Below are 16556 nucleotides of genomic sequence, written 5' to 3' on the forward strand. Positions count from 1 at the left end.
TGTTTTTATGACACCTTTTCTATGTTTCAATATGTTTAGATACACAGATATTTATCACTGTGTTACAGTTACCTACGGTATTCAGTACCATAAAAGCTGTACAGGTGTATAGAGCAATAGCTACCATCTAGCTAGGTGTGCAGTATGCTGTATCATTCAGGTGTAAGCAAGTGCACAAGATGAAATCGCCCAACGCCACATTTCTTAGAGTGTATGCATATCATTAAGCTGCGTGTCACTGTACTCTAGATATTAATCCCTCATCAGATGTGAAGTTTGAATTTTTCCTCATTCTGTGCGTTACCTTTTCACTCCGTTGATAGTGTCCTCTATGCATGAAAGTTATTAATTTTGATGGACGCTAATTGCATCTGTATTTACTTTTGTTGCCTGTGCTTTTGGAGTCATATTGAAAACAAAAAATTGCCAAATCCAGTGTCATGAAGCTTTTCCTCTATGTTTTGTTCTAGGAGTTTTGCAGATTTTTGGCCTTTACGTTTAGGTATTGGATCCATTCTGAGTTCATTCTCGTCCTTGGTACACCGTATACAAGGTAAGGGTCCACCTTTATTCTTCTGCACTGGGACAGCCAGCTTTCCTTTCATCACTGGTTGAAAAGAAGCACTTGACTTTCACTGAGATCCTTCACAAAACGAGAGGAAAGATGTGGTATAAAAAGAGGAAAGGGCTCTGACACTCATCTCCAGGCCCACTCCTCTTCCTTCCCATCTACCCTTGGCGCCTTTTAACCAACAGGGCAAATGAAACCTGGGATAGTTAAATGACTCCAGGGAGCCTGCTCCAGGTACGGCAGCTAAAAAGGAACTATGTTTTAAAGTGGCTTTGGAGAGAGTGAAATCTCGTCCTTTCCTTTCATAGTTTACCTGGCGTGGGGGGAGATGTCTTTCAAGGAGGACAAGTTCACATCTGCAGGAGAGCGATTAACAGTTGGAAACTGTTTGCAGCATGACTATTATATTCATAATACAAACAACATCAAGTTAAATTCTTCTGTTTATAGCTTGTGGGGCTGCACAGATGGTAGAGTATGAGCATTGGATGGGTGAGAGCTAAAAACGCTGGGTCTAGTGGGTATTATCTCGTGGCAGCCATGTGTACACACCAGTCCCTGTTGAGAAAAGGCATTTCTAGATGATATGGCCAGTGAATTAACCATGAACGGAATTGCTCCAGGCATCAACACAACTGTCTTGGTTCTGATGTCTTTTGGTTTCTCCAGTTGCTACAGGTGCTTATATTTCTTTTTCTTTAAAAAAAATTTTTTTTTTGTTAAAGGAAGAGCAGAGAGAGGGAGGGTGGGGGTGGAGTCTTGGTGTGTGACACATCTTCTGGGGACAACAATTGTAAGAGGGACCTCACCTAACAAATGCAATCAGTGTAACCTGGGTTCTTGTACCCCCAACGAATCTCCAAAAATAAAAAAAAAAATTTGGGCGGGGTTAATATGAGGGTACATACGATTAGGTTGCATTATTTGCATTTGTAAGGTAAAGGTCAGGTCTGAGTTGTAGCTGAGTCCTTCACCCAGGACATGTGCCATATACCCCTACATTAGGGTAGGTAGAAACTAAGTGAGACCTCTCACCTCAAATTATGGGTTGGTGGGCACTTGGCTTGTTTTCACATCTTTGTGATTGTGAATTGAGCCGCTGTTTTCCAGTTATTATCTTCCTTTATTGTAAGTAAGGGAATTGGGGTAGAAAGATTCCCTTATTCTTATACAGGAAAGTTCAGATTGTACCTTTGTCAAACTTTGACAGGAGGATGATTGGGTTAACGAGACCACTGCTGCATTTTCTAGGGGATTTGAGAACACTTAGGCAAGCTCTGTGGAAATCCTCTCAGGCCAGGAGAACAGTGGTCTTGAGTTCCAGAAATTCTAGAGTGAGTAGAATCAAGAGGATTGACATGAGGATGTAAAGGAGTATGGGGCGGGGTGGGGGGGGGTTGGTTCTGAAAATTATACTATGATGGGGGTGGGGATGGGTTAGATGAGAGAATTCAGGACAGGAACAATTAAAACAGCAGAATCAGAACATTTTTTTCAGTTTTTGTTTCATTTTATTTTCAATCGACAAATAACGACTGCACATATGTTCGAGAATCAGTTAAAATTAGCGACTTGCTGAATCCCGTCCGGAAGGGCAGTTTCAAGGTGCAGTGGATGAGAACACGAGTTCCCCTACCCCCTGGCGGCACTAGGGAGCACCCGTTTTAAGACATCGTGGCCAATATTTACTTGGCAAGTATCTCGTGCTTTTTATTTGTGTTCCTTTGATTATTAATGAGGCTCAGAACTGCCTCATTTGTTTGCATCATTTATATTTCTTTTGTAAATGTTTGATGAGCTTTGTCAATTGATTTCTAAGAGTAATTCGTATATTAGGAAAGTAAGTTTTTAGTTTGTCACTTGTGTGGTGAAAATTTTCCCACGTTTGTCTTTTGAGTTTATTTATAGTGTTTTTTTAGCCTCTTAAAATGTTAAAATTTGATGTAGAGTTATCTGTTTTTTTTTTTTTTTTGCTTTACTGCGTCTAGGTTTTCTGTTGTGATTAGAAAGACTTTCCCTTTAAGATAATTAAATTATTCACCTACGTTTTTATCTTTTACATTTGCTACTATTTCATTCTTCTAAATGTCTAAAATCGTGGATTTATCCAGAACCGAGTTTGCACACACGACAGGGCAGGTTTACCTTTCTCTGGGAGACCACTGGGTCACACTGTCGTCCCCCTGGAGTCTGAGCTGCCGCAAGGCAGGCCCTGAGCTTTTGTGGTTTGCCAAAGTGATGCTGGTGCCTGGCCCGGAGCCTGGCACCTGGTGGGCACTCAGCAAGCTTTCCTTTAATTAGTACACAGATGAAATTCTAGACAATAGAGGGATGAGCCGAATTGACCGGGAAGAGAATTTCATTTCTGGAGTTATACTTTGAAAGGCATTTAAAAAAGAGTGAATCATTTCAGAAAATAAAAATGAAGATAGAGAGGGGGCCAGAAACCAAGTCAGCTGAGGGACAGGGGATGCTCGCTTGGGAGCAAACTCAGTGAGGGAATCTCCTTGTCCGGTATCGGGGAGGCGGATGCTTTGGCTTTCGGTTTAAGGAAGAACTTTAGAATGAATGGTTCAAAGAGAGGATGGGTTGTTTTTGGAGATGGTGAACTCTTTCCCTGGCAGTGCTCAGAGGTGTAGGGGATTTGGGGGGGACGACTGCGGAAGATTTCAAACACCAGCAGCTAACCAGCCATGTGATGGACTAAAGATAATGTCATGGGGAGGGGAGGGGAGTGGTGAAGAGGAGAGACCCCATTCCAGAGGAGCAGCAGCCTCCTTTCAAACTTGAAGCTTGAAAATGAATTTTAAAAATGGGAAGTTTCTTTGTTTTTACAAATTTGTGTGTCATCCTTGCTCAGGGGCCATGTTAATCTTCTCTGCATTGCAGAATGATCTGAAAAATCTCCGATTTTAGTATATGTGCTGTCGAAGTGAGCACAAGTTTCCTGATTCTTAAAATCCTGCAAAACTTATCTGATGTCTAGGTTTCTCTTGTGGCCAGTTTGCAAACCCTGCCTCAGATAAAAGGAGGCTCATGTATAGAAAGTAGCACAGTTACTGGAGTAGATGACCTCCCAAGGACTTTTCTAACCTTAGTTCTTTGATTTCCCCAGCCATAGAAATGTGAGGGATTATTAATAGTGCTGCTACATCACTGGAATATGACTCAGCATATGAGAAGAGCAGATATGATGGAGGAAGAATTAGGATTTGATGGGAGGAAGAATGTCTCTGGAATTGGTCTGCTCTGTACAACCTATTGTCATTTATGCCAATGAATATTGTTGGTAATCATAGAGTATGAGACTTCCCCCTGGAGTCTGAGCTGCCGGAAGGCAGGCCCTGAGTTTTTGCGGGGCCTGAGCAAGTTCTAAGAGGAAATAAAGAGCCAGGCAGCAGAAAGAGAGGAGGCTGAAGGAAGGAAAGTAATTTTGAACTGAAACTCCAGTGAGCACAAAAGGAAATGAAGACTTTAGGGACATTACTGTCAGCCCAGGGGCTGGTGATGCAGGGGGCTCAGCTGTGCCGCTCACTGATAAGGTGGGTGTTTTGGCCTAGCCATGACAATCAGTGCTATGGATTTTTTTGCGATGATTTTTTTCATCAATGCTGTGATGAAACTGAGAGAGTTGAAAAGGAACAGGAATTGTTACTGCTTCCCAATCCAACATCATTCTATTGCATCTTCATAACCATTAGTGGAGAGGGCTGAATGCACAGCCGAGGGGAGATGGCACCTGTGGCCTGAAAGAGAACTGGTTTTTGATCCATGTGCCAAGAACATACATAAGGGAAAAGATGCCCTCTTTGACAATTGGTATTGAGAAACCTGATATCCATATGCAATGGAACGAAACTGGACCCCTAACTCTTATTACATACAAAAAAATCAATTCAAAGTGGATGAAAGACTCAAACATAAGCCCCCAAATGATAAAACTACTAAAAGAAAAGATAGGGGAAATGCTTCAGGACATCGGTCTGGGAAAAGATTTTGTGGCTGAAACCTTGAAAACATAGCGAATGAAGACAAAAATAGACCAATGAGACCATATTAAACTAAAACGCTTCTGCACATCAAGAGAAACAATTAACAGGGTGAAGAGAAAACTGGCAGAATGGGAAAAAATATTTGCAAACTATTCATCCTACGGGGGACTCATACCCAGAATTTACAAGGAACTCAACTCGGCAGCAAAAATTAATAGCATTACAAACTGGACAAAGCCCCTGAGTAGACGTTTCTCCAAAGGAGAACGGCCAACAGGGATGTGAAAGGATGCTCAGCATCTTCAATCATCAGGGAGATGCAAATGAAAGCCGCAAGGAGAAATGAGCTCTGTTAGAATGGCTCTTGTCAAATACATGAAAGATGACAAATAGTGAACACGTGGAGAACAGGGAAGTATGTTCACCACGGGTAGGAATGTAAATTAGTCCGCCATTATGGAAAACAGTATGTCATTTTCTCAAATAAACTAAAAATAGAAGTACCATATGATCCAGCAATTCCACTACTGGTTACTGACCTGAAGGTAAGAAAATCTGTATATTAAGGGGATACCTGAACCCCCGTTCTTATGACAGCACGATTCAGAATAGCCAAGATATGGAATCAACCTACCTGTCCACCAACGGATGAGTGGATCAGGCAGAAGTGGTAGCTGTGCACAATGGAGTACTATTCAACCACAGAAAAGAATGAAATCTTGTCACGTGCAGTCACGTGGATGGAACTGGAAGTTATTATGTTAAGTGAAATAAGTCAGGCACAGAAAAACAAATATTGCATGTTCTTACTCCCATGAGGGAGCTAGGAAAGGTTTTTTCATGGAGATAGTAGAATGATCGTTACCAGAGGCTGGGAAGGGTGGGGAAGGGTAAAAGAGAGGTTAGTTAATGGTTACAAACATACAGTTAGATAGAAGAAATAAGTTCTGGTGTTTGACTGCACAGGAGGATTACTCTAGTAAACAGCGACTTAGTGTATTAATCCATTCATGAGTTGATTCCACATCTTGGTGATTATGAATTGAGCTGTGACAAATATTCTACTATAAGTGATCTTTTTCCTTCTGGGTAGATACCTAGTAATGAGACTGCAGGATCAAATGGAAGGTCTACCCAGCTCTCTGAGGATTCTCCATACTTCTTTCCAAAGATGCTGTAATCCCACCAGCAGTGTAAATATGTTCCCTCTTCTCCACATCCCTGCCAGTGTCTGGAGCTTTGGACTTGATGGTGTGGGCTATTCCCCTGGGGGTTAGGTGATACCTTGAGGCGGTTTTGATTTGCATTTCCCTGACAATTAGGGATGATTTTTCATGTGTTTGTTGGTCATTCTTCTGTCTTCTTTAGAGAGGGTTCTGTTCATATCTCTTGCCCACTTATAGGATTGTTTGCTCTATTTTTGTTGATTAGTTTGAGTTCTCTGTAGATTCTAGTTATCAGTCCTTTGTCAGATCTGAAGCATGCAGATATCTTCTCCCATTCTGAAGGTTGTCTGTTTGTTTTAGTTGTTGTGCCCTTGTGCAGAAGCTTTTCAGCTTGATCATGTCCCATTTATTTATTTCTGGTGTTGCTCTAAACTACAACTGGGATCTTACCTAACAAATACGAACACTCATGTAACCTACTCATTTGTGCCTTCATATTGATTTGACATAAAAAACAATTTATTGTATATTTCAAAACAGCTAGAAGAGAGTATTTGAAATGTTCCCACCACAAGAAAGTAATTGGCGTGCTCTCACTTAATGGGCACAATGTGAAGGTATACAGCACACCGCCAGGTTGAGGGGCACAAGTATCTAACAAATGCAAACATTGGAACCTAATCATTTGTACCACTCATATCATTTGTAATAATATGAAAAAAAAAGAAGTAATAAATGTTTGAGGGAATGGAAATCCTATCACATTTATCATACATTAATTGAAAAAAATTAAAAAGAAAAGAAAAAGGTCCAAGGTCTCACACATAGCCAGCAGCCAAGCTAAGACTGAACATTTGGGCTCGGTGCCTGTGGCTCAAGTGGCTAAGGCACCAGCCACGTACACCTAAGGTGGCGGGTTTGAATCCCCAGCCCGGGCCCGCCAAACAACAATGATGGCTGCAACCAAAAAATAGCCGGGCGTTGTGGCGGGCGCCTGTGGTCCCAGCTACTTGGGAGGCTGAGGCAGGAGACTCACTTGAGCCCAGGAGTTGGAGGTTGCTGTGAGCTGTGACGCCATTACACTCTACCCAGGGGGACAGCTTGAGGCTCTGTCTCAAACAAACAAACAAACAAAAAAAAGACTGAACATTTGTCTTTAGAGCTGCACGCTCGGCCTTTGTAAGCTTCCCCTGATGCTCCACTGGCCTCTTCTATCAGGATGAGCTGTTACGTGCTTACTTTTAATTGCTTATATGATGGTGATTTTAAGGTCCTGTCTTGTTCATGGTTCTCCAAAGAATTAATCAATAACATATTTATATCTACTTACCGTATTTACATCTACCTAGAAATTCATGGAAGTTTGCAGCCAAGTGTGGAATGTGCAGGGCAGGCCTGCAGTCTGCAAACCCCCCAAAGAGGTGATACTGTAGTTTTCAGTCTACAGTCAGTCTGGAGGCAGAATTCGTTCTTCATTGTGAAACCTTCAAATTACAGAAAGAGGCTCCCCCACATTATGGAGGGTGCTCTGCTTTACTGACAGTTAACTGATTTAAGTGTTAAGCACAGCCACACTTAGACTGGTGTTTGACTAAGTCACTGGGCACCATAGCCCAGCCATGCTGACACACAGAATGAACCATTACAGGTGCCTTGAAGATTGTGTGGCTCAGCAGTTACTCTTAGGAGGTCCTCACCCTCACAGAGCAAGCACAGTGCCTGAGAATGAGTACCAGCTTCAATCCTGTGTCTCACTTGCTTCACACTAGTCCTGGCTCTGTTCTCCAAGAGGGACTCAAGATTACATATTTAACCTGGGCCTTCTTACAACAGTATGGAACAGGGATCAGACAGATCTGTGTTTGAATCTTGCCTCCATCATTCCAGAGAGATCTTGGTCAAGTGGCACAATCACTCTGAACCTCAGTTTTCCTACCCGTGGAATGGGGATAATAACATCCCCTGCTTTTCAGGGATGTTGTGAGGGGATAGAATGTCAACTCAGACAGGAGAAGGGTGAAGATTGTGGTTCATTATGGAAAATTCTTTTCTTTATCTCAGCAGAGGAATTAATTTATTTAAGCATTTGTTACAATTTTAGCACGTGGAATAGCCAAGTCTTACCTTTCTCTAGTGCATTCCCTGATGCCAAGTCTTGATGTGGAGAGCCTAGAAATTCAAAAAAATAACAGGGAAAATTCTGTCCTCAATCCCAGTACAGAGGGAAGAGGACCACTACGCACAGACTTGTAGCATGAGATAGTGTGTGGCTGGCTGCGCCATCATGTGGGACAGCCCTTACGCTCATTAGACGTAATAGGGCAGTCGGCTGCTTCAAAACCATTTTGTTAGCAGTTAGTTCAAATCACAAGCTGATGTGTAGGTCGGTAATAAAATAGAAATTCTGTAATTCAGTCCTTTCTAGAATTCAGATTAGTCCTTTTAGTGAGCTTTTAGGATACTAAGAAAATAATGCATCTGGTGTCTCTGCTGTATTATAGGTATTTTTCTGATGGCTATGTGGCTTAAACAAGTATTTTCTTTTAGATAATAAACACATTATTCAGAAAACCAAACAACATGGCATTAGCAGGTTATTTTGGAGACGTGATTCCCTGAGATTTCTATTGTGTATGGATCTATATTCTCTTTCTCTCTTTCTGTGTCTGTTTCTCTTTGCCTCCTCTTTGCCTCTTTCTTTCTTTCTTTCTTTCTTTCTTTCTTTCTTTCTTTCTTTCTTTCTTTCTTTTTTCTTTTTTTTTTTTATTGAATGGTAACTATGTACATTAATGCATTTCTGGGGTTCGTTCTTTCTTTTTCTTTCCTTCCTTCCTTCCTTCCTTCCTTCTCTCTCTCTCTCTCTATATATATATGTGTATATATATATATATATAAAATAATTTTTGGTTCATTTCCTGGGTGGCTGGGCCCTTTGATGGAGTTACTGCTTTGCAGTGTCAGTTGCAGAACAGCTTAGTAAACTATCAGTACATGAGAAACAGACTGTGGATGCTGGAGAGCAGGGATCGCTGATCTTCTCGCAAGATAACAAGCATTTCCCCTAATAGCCTGTGAGTCAGCCTGATGTCTTGGAGCGTATGGCTTCAGTTGCTTTGAAAGTGAAGACCAGACCCCTGACTCTGGCTTGTATGAGCCGATCTAATCCAGCCCCAACCTGCTGCAGGCGTGCCTGGTACCAAGCTCCCTTTAGCTGAGCCCTGGTTTAAGGGTTTCTTCCAGTTACGAAACACAAGACAATGGCTGAATCCAGTCCTGGGCCTGCTCAACCGGCCACTCTGCCCCTCTGTGCACTGTCTCACAGGGTCACGCCTACTGACTTTCACTTCTTGTCTTACCCTCTCTGTAATCCTCCCGGGACTTCCCTGATAGTGTCACAGGAACCTCTTATTCTCCCTCATAGCTTCCTGGATCTCTCCTTAGCAGCACTTAACACAAGTGCGATTGGACATTTTTGAGTGATTGTTTAATATTGAATTGCTGCCCATTTCCCCAGTTGGATTTTAAACTCCATGAGGGCAGGGGCTGTGTCTCCTTTGCTTGTCATTCAATCTCTCCTCTAGAAACAAGAATCACGGCTGAGAGAAAGAAAGGAAGAAAAGAAAGAAGGAAGAAAGGAAGAGGAGGGAAGGAGGGAGGGAGAGAAAGAGAGAGCAAGAAAGAATATGACGTGGTTGGAGAAACATCTGCTTAATGCTACATGTCAGGCTGGGAAGTTCTGCTTGCTGAGATGTAAGTCGGGTGAGGACAGTACACCCTGCATAGAAAAAAGTGTATAATGATGTTTCAATGTCTAGCGGCCTCACACCGTCAGGTCCTTTCCTGATCAGGCTTGAAATACTGGCTGGAAGTTTTAAAGGACTCTGAGAATTTTGTTTTCTGAAAAGCAGAGAAGCAGACGTGAGTAGGTCGGTGCATGAGCTGGACGCTCCTGGAGCACTTCGCTGAATGGCGGAGGAGATGTTCTCCCACTCTCCCCATCTGACACCCTCTCGGGCTCTCTTAGCCGGGGACTGTTGGCTGAGGCAAGTAGAAATCAACTCAGACTAACTCCATACAAGTGGGGGATTTCATTGTGAAGATAAAGCAGACTGTTTTTTAAGACGAGGGAGCTGAACTGCAGTTAGGCCTCTTGGGAACTGGGCTCCGGGAGCATTTGGGAATCACAACGTCATTCTCCCATCTCAGGGGTGTCACTCTCTGACTCATCTCTGCTTCATTCTAGCTCTTTCTGTGTCCTCCTTTTCACCCACTTCCTCTGTTCGAACAGCCTCTCAACATGACCACCCATTCACAAATATACATAAATAATCATTTCAAGTTCTTACCACTAAACTGACCGTGGGATTTACGTTTCTTGGTTAGATTTTTCCAGAGAAGGCACGTGAGTCATCTGACCAGCCGCACTATTGGGTGGATTGTCTGCCATTCATTTAGGCAAGTCTCAGTCGTGTAACATAAATGTGGCTTCCAAGTCTGCTGTGCTTCGGACCTTTCTCACAGGGAGAGTTTAAAGAGTAGTGGACCATGCCTGGGCGTATCAGCTCTGAATCATGTCTGTTATAGAGCTGCATTAAGAGTCTAGGTCCTTGCTACATTATGCATTTTGAAGAGACTGCCAAGGCTTGCCATAAATCTCTTGAATGCCTTTAATTTCTGCTAGTGGGTACATCACAGCCCAAAGGGCTCAAATGGAACCTTGATAAGCAAGGTGGTGCCACCTTCCTGGCCATAGTTCATTGGACATGGGAGGCCACCTGATCCAAGTTGGACTTGGATCCAAGCAATCTTTCTCTGCTCGCTATTTAGGAGAGGGCAGTGCTTTCTGACCTTGGCTGTGTTCTTGCCAGTGGGTTCTGTGAGATTCCTCCAGTTCTTACAATTAGCTCCTTTTAAGCATCTTAAATTTATTTGCATTGATTTCTGATACTTGCATCCACGTATCTTAACTAATGCAAAGATCAGGAATGTCAGAAGTAAGATGAGTTAAAATTAGTCCTTTAGAAAACAAATGTGTTGTGATTTAAGACAATGATAGAGACAGTAGAGACTTCCCTGTCCCGAATCTATTTCTTGGTATGTGTTGGTGAAGGAATTAATGGACAGCCACCTGTTATCAGCTGGGACTCAGATCATCTGCCTTCAGAAATGGGGACATTAGTGGTCTTGGCTACATATCAGGAAATTAGGGTACTGATTACTCCTTGCCACCTTTTATTGAGAGCAACAAAGTCGAAGGAAATTCTTGTATAGTGCTTTCCATATGAAAAAATATAGAAGCTACACAGCTAGTAATTACAGGAGTCCAGACTAACAAGTCATTTAGATTGGTGATAGCTTGGAAGAACTGCGGGATCTTTAACTAATCCCACTCCCCTCACCTAATCCAGAAATGAATCCTCTTAGGTTCATTTCTGGTGGGGGGGGGAGAGGAGAGAGAGAGAGAGAGAGAGAGAGAGAGAGACTGCTTAAGTTCCCACAGGATTTTCATGGGAAGTCCTCAGCCCAGTTGCAGTCTTGGCTTGGGTTCTTTCTACACGTATCCTTATAATAAAGTTCCTTTTGTTTTGCACAAACTTGTTCTAGTTGGTTTTGCTACTTGAAACTAAAGACTTCAAACTGATCCATGCAGTTAATCAGAACCTCCTCGCTTCTCCAGCAGGCCTGGACACTGCCTGGCTGGGAGGGCTTCCTAGACACCCAGAGCTCTGCCTCCCCTGTTCAAGGTATGTATGGATCTCAGTGTTACAGTGTCAGTGGACAACTCAGCGCTGATCATGCTGACTTGGTTAAGGAGGGTCAATAGTTTGCTCATGCGATTCCTACATGGAATCTTTGATTTATATCTTGGAGGAAGAAGAAAAGGGAAGAGACCTGGAGGAAGGCTCTTAATAGTTATTTTAACTTTGTGACTGTAGTGTGCTGACATGTCACTGTGGTCACCAGCTACCAGTCATAAGAAGTCGTAAAAAGTGTCCCAACTCTAGAAAACCAGCTTTCATCTTTTAGAACTGCTAGGTTTCATTTGAGTGTGTTTTGTTAATCATAGAAAGAGAACCCCTCTAGCAGTCGGTTGTTGGACTCGTAACCGCATTAAGGTTGTGGTTCGTGCGTACATGCTATTGAAGTTGTTCTGGACCAAGGAATAGGAGGGAGCTCCATTCTTGAAGCTGCCACACTATGGTGACGGGGAGAAATAAAAACACACTTTGGGTGTTTTGAAAAGGTGGGGCACTAAATGAAAGGTGATTTGATTTTCTGGCACCGTAAGGAGGAGGAAGGGCAAAAGAGTCAGAACAATGTTCGCCGTGCCAGCTGCTGGTACTGAGAAGGTAATTTAATACCTTCTTTCTGAAAAAATATGACACAAGAAAAAGGAAATAATGATTCTTGTATTTTGAGTGCTCCCTGCGTGCCAAGTGAGATTCTAGTGACATCTCTGTAAGGTTGGCGGGTGTCAGGCAGATGACCTTGGATAACCTCTCCTCTCCCCATATCTGTGTTATTGCAAAGCTGAAGGCAGAGTGGGAGAGTCACCTAATCTCTGTTCTTTGCAGAACTCTGCTGAGGGAAAAATGGATGGGACATTGTTCTGAAAGGTCAAAGGTACTCTGTAAACATAGGAGCTTATCAATTTTTTATTCTATGCATTTTTCTCTGGTAGGGAGGATGGGGAAGGCGTAGGCTTGGTGAGGGGGATAGGCAGTAAGTATAAGAAGTAAATCATAGCTTATTCTTGAAAGTAATAATTCCTGTGGAGAATAACAAGGTAGGACAAGGAGAATAGGAAAATTTGCAATTTCAAGTGTCCAGATGAAATTTTGATTTTAAGGTTCAGCTTAAATGCCACGTTCTTGGAAAGTCCCCCCTGAATTTCCATCCTGGTGTAGAAATGATCGATTACATATATGACCTACCTCTTACCTACCTCCTACCTTTCCTACCTGGTAGAGGCAGGAAATGTGTGTGTGTGTGTAAACTTCAGCCCTGGTTTCTAGAGCACCTTTCATGATGAAAAATGACAGCATGACTGGGTGTGTAGATGGCTCCCACCCCCACCTGTCCGCTTCCCAGTCCCTGCTTTGTCAAAAGGGTTTCTTTTCTTTCTTTTCCTTTCTTTTTGTTTTTTTGAGACAGAGTGTCTTACTCTCTTGCCCAGGCTACAGTGCTGTGGTGTCAGCTTAGCTCACAGCAATTTCATACTCCCTGGTTCAATCCTCCTGCTTCAGCCTCCCAAGTAGCTGGGACTACAGGCACCCGCCACAACTCCCAGATAATTTTTCTATTATCAGTAGAGACAGGTTTTCATTCTTGCTCATGCTGGTTTTCAATTCCTGACCTCAAGCAATCCACCTGCCTCGGGATCCTGGAGTGCTAGGATTATAGGTGTGAGTCACTGTGCCTGGCTAAAGGGGTTTCATCTTGACCTTGTTCTTTTCTTTTTTCTAGTATGAGCATTTTGAGACTCCTAAAAATGCTTATGCATCTGATGCTAAGAATAATTGTCACAATTTCTCGGCCTCAGAGGACTGGTAAAGGTCATGCCAACCTGCAGACTGTGCCAATTGCTTCTCCTGGTAATGCACTTGTCCTATTTATTTTCTCCCTGAGGTTTCTCCTGTGTTCGAGATAAAAGGGAGAAACTGGAGGAGATGCCTGACCCCAGGGAAGGGCAAACTGGTAGCTACAGTGGTGTCTTTCCCTAGGTGAATAGGTTCCCGTTGCCATCTCTGGATCAAGATGAGGGGATCCCTGTTCTCCCCGGTCAGAGCTGGTGTGATGGCAGAAGACCCTATGATTCATGACATTATTCCGACTGAGGAAACTGAACCCTGGAACATAGGTGACTCTTTATGGGACAAGTCAGAACTAGAATTCAGGCTCTCTCAGCCACTTGCAGTGATGGCTCAGCTAGGTTTATGGCTCTTAGAAATGGAGATAGAAAGGAAGGCTTCTCCATTCCCCTGTGAAAGGTTTCACTTTTCTGCACTCTGCACCATTTGCATGTAAATAATCCCAATATCAGAAGACCTCTCCTTGGATGCTCAGACTGGCCGGCATCCATTGGCCAGGACCTGTTGGGGCAGAATATAGTAGGGAGTCTTGTGATGGAGCCGGGAGCCCACAGGCAGAGGGTGTTCCCCACCCTGACAGTGCTTGCCTGGGGGATGCACAGGTGAGAATTTATGGAGAGGGAATTAGGAAGAACAGAGAAGCACAAAATTACATTCCTCCAGTGTTAGGTGGTTAAATTATAATTTAAGAGAGATTAATAAAAAAAAAAAAACAGATGAGGGGCAGTGCCTGTGGCTCAAAGGAGTAGGGTGCTGGCCCCATATACAGGAGGTGGTGGGTTCAAACCCGGCCCTGGCCAAAAATTGCAACAAACAAACAAACAACAACAACAACAAAAATAGATGAGGAAGTAGAGAATCAGAGTGACTAAGATACTTCCCTGGCATCACACAGCTAATTAAGGGTGGTGGTGGGGATGGGGCAGGGATGGGAAGGAAGACCCAGGTGTCTGGTGGCCCCATGCAGTTGTCTTTTTCTACATCCAGACCCTGAGAGTACAATCAGTGAAAGAGCAGAAGGTCATAAACAGAGAGAACAATGAACAAGGAGAGAAAGAAACTGCTCAGGGGAAGGTGAAGGGGGTCAGGTGAGAGAGCGGGTCAGGTTCACCTGGTCCACACCCAACCTAATGCTGCCAGAGAACTTTTTCTTTCTTGTTTTTTTTTCACTTGTCTTATGCGTAAGAGCTCTGTTTAACATTGACCTTGCTGGCCAGGAGCTTTCAGCAATGTTAAACATTGTCTTTGCAGCCCAGCACTAGAATTCTGTCATAGCTGCACTCGCCTTTTTAGCAAAAATTTCTAGCATCATGACTTGTCACATTGAATTATAAAAGAGTTCTTTTTTGTGTGTGCTTGTTTCTTATGTTAGAGTCTGTAGTCCTTGCTTTCCCTTAAACACTGAGGCATGATCTCACCTCAGGACCTTTGCACTTGCTTTCTCCTCCAGATGTCTGTATAACTTGCTCTTCTGATTCCTTCAAATCTTTGCTGCAATACCAACTTCTAATGATCTGATCACCCTATTTAAAATAGCAAACTAAATCTTTTTCTACACAGCATTTATCAATACCTGATACATGTTTTCCTTTTGTGTTTTCTTTTCTGTCACTGTGCAAGAATGTAAGTTCATGAGGGCAGGGTTCTCTGCTGTGTCCTCAGTGCCTAAAACAGTCCCTGGCAGACAAGAAGCACCCAGTAAACATTTGAAGACTAAATGCCCATTGAGTGAATGCACTCCTTCAGGTTAGACACATGTATCACCACGCCTGGCTTACCTAACACATGCTTAATGTCTATGGAATGCAAGACAGACTTTGTTTCTTGTAAGAGTTCTATTTAAAACTACATCTAATAATTTAATATTACCTCCTGTGGCTTCCTGACTCCTTGATCGATCCCCATTGTGAGGGAACTATTTAGGCAACCGTCTCTCCCACAGTCAGGGCCATCCAGTAAATTCTGCGGACATAATTGAGCTGTCCTCTGATTCCCCAAATAAGACTGTTTGCTGGTTGTTTGCTCCTGTAGCACCCTGTCTGCTCTTTGTAAAAATACACAAACCACTTATTGTCACTTGTTTGAAGTCTGTTTTTCCCAATAGACCTTAAGGCTTGAATAGGGCAGGGATCATGTGAAACTGGCTCACTGCTGTTTCCCGCACTTCAGTCCACTACCTGACCCTGGGTAGACAGTAAATGAGTATTTGTTGACTGAAGGGCCGGGTATCGTTATCAGTGCCAAGGAGAGATTATAAAATATGGGCATGACCTCAGTTGCCAGATTGAGTAATGCTTTAGGGAAGTTCCCTCCAAGACACTCAGTGAGCACTTCTGTTGGGAAATTCCTTTACCTGAAGAGTTGACATCTACAAAATTGTGTATCTTCTTAAGTTACAAGAGTGAATATAAGAATTCTGTTGTTTATTCTGCATAGGAAAGTTATACAATGCTACCCAGATTTCTCTGTATTTAAAGATTACTTCTCTGAAGTCTCTGAAGCCTGCAGGATGGTGGGTCACCAAAAACTCTCCTTGGACTAACCAAATAATAATAATAATGATAGTTGCTACTAACTTTATTTATCCTAATAGATGGTATCTGGTTGGGAGATCAGATCTGAATGAGATTTGAGTATGTGGCCTATGATTTCAAACATTTTTGTTAGCATTTCATCAATTCCTATAATTTATGAATTTATATATTTTTATGTTTTTAAGTATTTAGTCTCTTCCTTTTAAAGACTTAATTGGGCTTCCTATTACAAAAAGAATACTTTTTTTGGTAATAAAATTAAAGGATACAAAAATATATAAAGTCAAACAGGGAGAGTGGCTCTTTCCTTTCCCTCTGCTTCCCAATCTCATCACCCAGAGGTAACCGCTCTTAGTTACGCCTGATTCTTCTTATGCTCATCAAATATTAATTTTTTTATTGTACCAAAAATTGGATCCTATTTTACATCATCATTTTCTGCAACTTGATATATCACTTTATAACTGTGGATGTCCTTGTAACTTGTTAATTGTAGAAAGGCCTCCTTAGTAATGGCTGTTCTGAAGGATCCTCTCTATTGTACCAAGGGATCCCCATTTATCCATTTCTCTCTCTAATTTCTTCTAATGGAAATGTGGCAATAAACATCTTTGAACGTGACTGGTCATGTACCCATGCTCATAACTCTGGTCAGAAGTGGAAATGCTGGTGGATGTCACTTTTGCCAAAACTGCAGCCCA

At 42.6% G+C, this 16556-nt stretch overlaps 1 non-coding gene across 1 annotated transcript; it reads right to left on the reverse strand.

Moving 5' to 3' along the window:
• Positions 1-3379: 3379 nt before the first annotated feature.
• Positions 3380-3484, reverse strand: LOC111722003. Its single transcript, XR_002770974.1, has one exon. It is a non-coding gene; the product is annotated as a U6 spliceosomal RNA (small nuclear RNA).
• Between the last annotated feature and the right edge of the window lie 13072 nt (positions 3485-16556).

This window comes from Otolemur garnettii, unplaced genomic scaffold (assembly GCF_000181295.1).
Source record: "Otolemur garnettii isolate 467f Iridium unplaced genomic scaffold, OtoGar3 scaffold00209, whole genome shotgun sequence".
Classification (NCBI taxonomy): domain Eukaryota; kingdom Metazoa; phylum Chordata; class Mammalia; order Primates; family Galagidae; genus Otolemur; species Otolemur garnettii.